Genomic DNA, 7,107 nt, shown 5'->3' on the forward strand with positions numbered 1-7,107 from the left:
TAATAAATTATTGATTCATTACCTAGTTTCAGTGTGCTTTGTAATAAATCACACATTAGAACAGAAAGAAAGCACTTCTCTTTTACTGCATGTTGCCAGTACTGTTGCATTTAAAATGTTTTGCATATTTACAATGCATATTTGTGTGATTTGTACCATGCACATTCATTTAGAAAAAGCATGATTTAATACATTTCAGTAAAACAATGTCAATGAATTTAGGCATAATTAGGGTTAGTTTAGTAAAGCTAAAATGTTAATATAGATGAAATAAACATATTTTAAAGATGAATAAATATGATGACAAAATAAAACTGGACAGAGTTATATGTTCTTTATTCCATTTCTGTATAATGAAAATATAATGGTGAATAATTTTATTTAAAAATAAAATTGCAAGTCATAAGAAGACACACAGAACACAAATGGCTTCCTGAGAATGAACCACACACACATTTAATCCTAAATTGTGAAATAGTTTTGTGGTTATAGTATTTATTGAATTTGAGGCCTTTTGATGTGAAATTGGTTTATGGAGCTCAGGCTGTTGCTGTGAGTCTACATTCAAGGCAGGTTTCCATGCGTTTAGGAGCAATTATTGCTGACCTTTTGAGAGAAATGGGAGGGGACAGCAACTCAAAGACACACAAATGCAATAACACACATCACAGGAGCTGCTGGATGTATACCGCTATTTCAAGGACCTTCAGAGCACCTTTGTGTCAAATTTAATTTAATTTTAAATGTGTTTTTATTACATAAATATTTTATGCTGAAATGAAAATTTACTGGCAGTCGGCATGGCCACCTATTCCGGCTATTATTTAGCATCAGATCAGAGAAGGCTGTTTTATTTAAGCTTAATTATCTGTTCGTGGTGGATTGAAATGGGCCAGTCTTTGTTTACAAGCTCTTTTGAAGTGATCTCATTGTGAAGGTTTCTTTCATGGCCCGGGCTTGCAGAGACGGACCCTTTGCATTAACACACTCTCACGCTCACATGGCAGCTGCGCTCAGCACAAACAGAATGAGGGGGTTTTATTGTCTAAACCCTGAATTTGAATGGCCACTCCAGCATTTTTAATCTGCATTTTTTCCCCCCCAGCATATGCTTGTGTCTTTATATGAGTTTTATACTGATAGTTTTTTTTTCTCCGTTTCATCAACCATTAGTAAATGAATAATGGCAGTACATATGCTTTTACACATACATACTGTAGTATCTCAGAAAAAAAGTGAGTACACCCCTCACATTTCAGCAACCATTTTAGTATATCTTATTACAGGAAAATACTATAGAAATGAAACTTGGATGTATTTTAGAGCAGTCAATGTGCAGCTTGTATAGCAGTATAGATTTATTGTCCTCTGAAAATAACTCTCCACAAAGAGCAACACAAAGGCTATTAATGGTTCAGTAACACCCTGAAACTGCTTGTCAGTGCTCAGACCATACACTGCACACTGTAACAAGTTGGTTTGCATGGGCATCGTCCCAGAAGGAAGCCTTTTCTGTAGATGGCTCACAAGAAAGCCTGCAAACAGTTTGCTGAAGACAACCTGTCCAAGAGCATGAATTACTGGAACCATGTCCTGTGGTCTGATGAGACTATAAGATAAACTTGTTTGGCTCAGATGGTGTCCAGCATGTGTGGCAATGCCCTGGTGAGGAGTACCAAGAAAATTGTGTCTTGCCTACAGTCAAGCATGGTGGTGGTAGCATCATGGTCTGGGGCTGCATGAGTGCTGCTGGTACTGGGGAGCTGCAGTTCATTGAGGGAAACATGGATTCCATTATGTACTGTACATTCTGAAGCAGAACATGATGCCTTTCCTCCAGAAACTAGGCCGAACAGCAGTTTTCCAACATGATAACAATCCCAAACACACCACCAAGATGACAACTGCCTTGCTGAGGAAGCTGAAGGTGATGGGGTGGCCAAGTATGTCTGCAGACCTGAGAAGATAGAAGTCCCTTGAGAAGATATACTAAAATGGTTGCTTAAATGTAAGGGGGTTTACTCACTTTTGTGAGATACTGTAGACACACATCACACACTATATACAGCATTTAAATGGAATAGTATTGAATTATCATGGAAACACCTCTTTTATGATGCACATATTTTCAATGTTCATATTTGTTGCAGTAATATTTTTTGTTTTAGATTATTTATGTTATATTTTAGATTTTAATTTTTTTTTTATCAACTTTATTGTTTTATATATGTACACGTGTTATATAGCCATTATGAAATGATAAAGATTTTTTCAAATAATGAAACTTAAAAAGTAAAAACTAATTTAAAAAATGAATAGATAAATTAATAAATAAATAGCTGATGGCAATGTAAGTTCACATGTTGCACTGATACACGCTCATGAAAACATTTAACGTTTAGTAAATGTTTGAAATTTTTTTAGAAAGAGTAATTAAGATTTTTACACCACTTTTATTGACAGTGACAAAAACTGCTTTTTTTCTTTTCCAAAAATGAAACTAATATACAGACTACATTTCAAATAACTTAAAACATTTTAAATTAGACTTTTTAAATGGTTATTTGTTGTGTATGTAATCATCTTAAGTATTTAATTGAACTCTTCTTTAAACATCCCTGTATTATAAAAGTGTGCTGTATGTTTTATGTTCTAGGTAAAATAGCAATGAGTTTGAATGAGTGTTATTGACTTTAGTGAGGAGCTCACAGCTGATGCTGTCATTAGGGCGATGCTTTCTGTGTCCGCTGCTGCTCAGATGCACACAGATAAAAGTGTCTCATCCAGAGATCTCTGTAAGCCCCCAAACACTGATACTACATTGGTCACTGAGAACCACATAGCCTTTGACAGCCAGCGTAGCAAAAACATATCTAATGTAATAGCTTAGTGCTTATTATTTTCCTCACCTCCATCCATTTCTCCACCATACTGTGACCAAGCATATTGTGTTACTCTCAAACATACAGCATTAATACATATCCAAACATTTGTCCAGTTCACTAGACTGTCACTATCCATCTTATTTTGCTTATTTCACCAATGTGTGAATGATTATGATAATAAATAAAATAGTATAATAACAAACACCAGTTTATTATAGCAGCAATATCAAGCAGCATATAGAATGTTTTAGTACAGGCAAAATAGCTGGAAGCAGATGACCCTGAAGCCACATTCAAGTTACAATTGTTCAAGCATACTCTTACAGTGAGGGAAAACAATTATTCGATCCCCTGCTGATTTAGTATGTTTGCCCACTGACAATGACTGATGTTTGGCAACTTGAACCTTCAGCTCCCTCCACAGATTTTCTATGGTCTTCTATTTCTAAGGTCTGGAGACTAGCTAGGCCACTCCAGGAGTTTAATGTGCTTCTTCTTGAGCCACTCCTTTGTTGCCTTGGCCGTGTTTTGGTTCATTGTCATGCTGGAATACCAATCCACAACCCATTTTCAATGCCCTGACTGAGGGAAGGAGGTTCTCACCCAAGATTTGACGGTACATCGTCCCTTTGATGCGGTGCAGTTGTCCTGTCTCCTTAGCAGAAAAACACCCCCAAAGCATAATGCTTCCATCTCCATGTTTGACGGTGGGGATGGTGTTCTTGGGGTCATAGGCAGCATTCCTCCTCCTCCAAACACAGCGAGTTGATTTGATGTCAAAGAGCTTGATTTTGGTCTCATCTAACCACAACACTTTCACCCAGTTCTCCTCTGAATCATTCAGATGTGCACTGGCAAACTTCAGACAGGCCTGTACATGTGCTTTCTTGATCAGGGGGATCGCAGGCGCTGCAGGATTTCAGTCCTTCATTGCATAATGTGTTCTCACCAAGCTGCTTGGAAATTACCTTGTAGCTCATTCCAGCCTTGTGTAGGTCTACAGTTTTATCTCTAACATCCTTGGAGAGCTCTATCGGTCTTGGCCATGGTGGAGAGTTTGGAATCTGACTGATTGATTGCTTCTGTGGACAGGTGTCTTTTATACAGGTAACAAGCTGAGATTAGGAGCACTCCTTTTAAGAGAGTGACCTGTATAAAAGACACCTGGGAGCCAAAAATCTTGCTGATTAATGGGGGATTAAATACTTATTTCACTCATTAAAATGCAGATCAATTTATAACTTTTTTAAAATGCGTTTTTGTTGTTGTTATTCTGTCTCTCACTGTTAAAACAAACCTACCATTACAATTATAGACTGATCATTTCTTTGTCAGTGGGCAAACTTACAAAATCAGCAGGGGATCAAAAAAAAAATCCCTCACTGTGGATTGATAAATAGAAATACAAGATCATGATACAGACTTGCAACATTTCTTTTATCACACTATTTATTAGAGTTTGTTGTTGTTGCTTCCGGTTGTTAGGTATATTAGGTAAGGGACCTAAACTAAATCTGAGTCCTTCCAATGGGGTAAAATATTCCAGCTATTATGTTATAATTGAGTTTTTGTAATTAAGTTTTGTTGTTTTTTTAATAAATACAAATTAAATTGCTTTTTGAATACAGCAACTGTTTACTCATTGTATTCACATCTTAATAGTAAAATTTAAGAAGTATGATATAAGGAGGGGATAGATTGAATAATATATATATATATATATATATATATATATATTGTGACGAGCTTCCACGGAGGAATCAGCATCGCCCTGGCAACCAACCACGTGCACCTGCACGCACTCGCCGCCAGCTGATTGGTCACAGCTGCACCTCATCAGTCCCAGCACATTTAAGCAGCATACGCTGAAGCAGACAGAGAGACTCTGGTCTCTAGCCGAGTGCAGCTGTTACAAATGGGACGATGAGAGTGGGGATCCAAATGCAAGGCTTTAATAGACGAGGTGAAAACAGACAGGGTCAATCACCAGCGAACAACAACAGCAGAGATAATCCAGAGAGTAATCCAATAGAACACAGGCAAAGGGTCAAAATCCAAAGAGCAGTCCAAACGTGAAAATGAAACAAACAATGAAACCAGGTAAACTATGACTAAGACTAGGAATCAACTGACTAAGACTATGACTAGGAAAACAGGAAAATAAAACAGGGAAAACGCTCAGTAAAGTCCACAAATGCAAATCAATACTTCGCAGTTAGAGAGTGTGCTGAGCTGGCCTTTATGGCAGACAAACAGGAAGTTACCATAGAGGCAGCAGAGGGAGCAGCAACAGTCAGTGTGGGTAAGAGCTCCCTCTGCTGGCCAGGTGTGACAGCAGCATTGGTCTAACTTTTCTCTCTTGTTCTCCGACAGAAAGCAGCGAGTGACCGATCAGCCCACACTTTTGGAGCACGAATTGGACACCCACTTCTCACCTGGATCGAGCATTTGAGCACTGGAAGCACCGACCGCGCCAAGCACTACTCACCGGCTCACCGTCTTTCACTCACATTATTTTATTGTAAATAAATCCACCCTCCGGGGCCTTGTTTCACTAAAGCCTGCCTTGTCGAGTGGTTCTTCACCCCGTCACAGTGGTGGAGAATGCGGGCAGATTTGTGAAGAACCACCGGCAAGTTCACCGCCCAGCCCCTAATTTTTTTTTCTGTTGTTTGTGCACCTCAGGATTTGGAATGCGGCGCGCTCGTCCCCGCCATGGAGGAAGTTCTGCAGTGCCTCGCTGAAGTCAGCATCCGCCAGCAGCAAATTGTGGAACACCTCGCCACTCGCATGGGCCAGACGGAGAAAGAAATCACCGCCATCCGTGTCTCCGCCGCCCAGCGCGTTCTGCTACCTGACGCCCGCGCCCAAGCCACCCGCCTACTGCCAAAAATGACTGCAGATGATGATGTGGAAGCCTTTCTCCAGGTATTTGAAAATACTGCACGACGCGAAGCCTGGCCTGAAGATGAATGGGCACGCGCGCTGGCACCCCTCATCATGGGAGAAGCCCAACGGGCTTATTTTTTGCTTCCCCTGGCCGTAGCTGAAGACTACACCGAAGTCAAGCGGGAGAACCTAGCGAGGCTCGGCCTCTCACCCATCTGCGCTGCCCAGCAATTCCACGAGTGGAAATTCAAGCCCCGGGTGCCAGCCCGTGCCCAAGCCGCTGAGCTCAGCCACATCGCAGAACACTGGTTGCTGGAAGGAAACCCCACTGCAGCTCAGGTAGCGGAACGAGTGGTGGTCGATCGCCTCCTCTGCGCTCTCCCCCGCGCCCACCGGCAAGCCGTCGGGATGAGAAACCCCACCACCACCCTGGAACTCGTGGAGGTGATCGAGCTGATGGATGCTGTCCACCACCGCGAGGCAGGGGACTGAGTGTCGCCGTTCCCCCGGAGGGTGGTCCAGGAGCGACGCCCGCTCGAAGGCACCCAGCGGCCAGTCAGCAGGCCGACGGTTCCCCCGCTGCGTGATGAGACCATGCCTAGCGCTGAACCACCGTTCAGCCCCCGAAGCAGATGTAACGGTGGAGGGGAAACGGTTCCTGGCCCTGCTGGACTCAGGCAGTGCGGTCACCCTCATTCAGTCCCGGCTGTGCGAACCCCGAAGTGGCCAGAAGACTTACCTGCTTGGGAGGGATTGGCCCGGCTTCGACCGACTGCTCACCCCCGCTACTCAGCCTGTCAGCCAAAAGGGGAACCGTCGAAGACGGAGGCGGCCTCGTGGACCCCGTCGCCACCCAGCCCTGCTCGTCTCCGACAGTGGGAGAGATGGGCAGTCCCCCTCCCAAAATACTAACTTATTCTATGATGTGTACCAACAGGCTGCTGGAGGGGGCTTTTTCGCCAAGGAACAGCAGGAGGACGACCGTCTCAAGCACTGTTGGGCCCAAGTGCGAGCTGTCGACGGGAAGGACGTCCTCCCACGGCCCCATTCTCTCCCGCACTTTGTCGTTGAGAATGGCCTGCTGTACTGTGTTGCTCAGCAGAGGGGGGAGGAGAATAAATTATTGGTGGTACCACGAGGAAAGACCGAAACCATCCTGGAGCTGGCGCACTCCCATCCCATGGCAGGTCACCTCGGGGCAGCCAACACCACCCAGCGCATCCGCGACCGATTTCATTGGCCGGGCCTGGAGGCCGAAGTAAAGCGGTTTTGCCAAGCCTGCCTGACCTGCCAGGCCACGTCGCCCAGGACCCCTCCCCCCAGCCCGCTCATT

This window comes from Garra rufa, chromosome 8 (genome assembly GCF_049309525.1).
Source record: "Garra rufa chromosome 8, GarRuf1.0, whole genome shotgun sequence".
Taxonomy (NCBI): Eukaryota; Metazoa; Chordata; class Actinopteri; order Cypriniformes; family Cyprinidae; genus Garra; species Garra rufa.